The following is a 1,188-nucleotide window of genomic DNA, read 5'->3' on the forward strand; positions in this document are numbered from 1 at the left end:
TGTTTTCTATAACTCTTCCATATGCATATCCATTTATATTTCCTGACTTCATTTGTATTACTGTCTGCAATCTTGTTTTAGTTGGGAGTTCTCTGTTGGAAACTTGCTCTTCCCTCACAATGCTTTCATAGTTGGCTAGGTTGTGACTAGATGTAGCTTCCACCTAATATTTGACCTCAGTATTTGTTTTTTCATTGACCTCAATTTGCTGAATCTTGAAAGATAGAAGGGCCTAGGCTCTACTGAATACCAAAAGCATAGTAACCTCAAAACTTTACTGAATATGCTAAAACATAAAGACAAGAAGAAATAACTGCTGAGATTGCTTGGGCAGATGATTTAATTAGGCATTGACTGAAAAAACAAAACAAAACAACATTAGAATAAAACTCCTTTACCAGCATGGTTGTCAAACACACTAATTCACAGACAAGCCCCCAACCCAGACACATGTGGTGCACTCACTTGTTTTTACATTGAAGTCTCTTGTAAATATATTGCTACAAAGTATATATCAAACTGCATTTTCTAAGGTTCTTTTCCTTTAAAACCTGCTTTAGGTGTTGTGCTAGTCCAGGTAGACTTGAGAAACAAATTCAAAGACATTCATATGTGTATAAGAGAGAGTTTTATATAAAGGTTAATCATACATTAGAAAAGCATCCCAACCCAGTCCAGTCCAAGCCCATAAGTACTATATTAACCCATATGTCTGATATCAATCTATAAAGTCCTCTTCAGACTCACGAAACACATGCAATGATGCCAAATGCAGGACGATCACAGGTCAGTGGGTAGAAAGTCTTTGAATCCAGTACTACTGTAAGCATCTCAGTGCTGGCAGGGTTCCCTACATGGCTTCTCAGGCTTCACAGGTCTGGTTGCATTAGAGTAGGTCCATGTGACTTCTCCAGCTCAGGGCATTAGTGTAGTTCCATGTATCTTGTCAGCTGCAATGTCTCCCAAGGAGTCAGAAGAGAGAGCGAGAGATGTGTCTCACACCTCCAAGGAAGAGATACAGATTTCCCAGAATTCTCAGGAGAAGGCCATGCCCACATTGTCTATGATCTGATTGACAGGCCAGACTCCACCCCTACACTCTTTTTTTTTTAATCGTTTTATTAGGGGCTCATACAACTCTTATCACAATCCATACATACATCAATTGTGTAAAGCACATTTGTACAT

This window comes from Echinops telfairi, unplaced genomic scaffold (assembly GCF_000313985.2).
Source record: "Echinops telfairi isolate 266 unplaced genomic scaffold, ASM31398v2 ScPeMD7_10;HRSCAF=50, whole genome shotgun sequence".
Taxonomy (NCBI): Eukaryota; Metazoa; Chordata; class Mammalia; order Afrosoricida; family Tenrecidae; genus Echinops; species Echinops telfairi.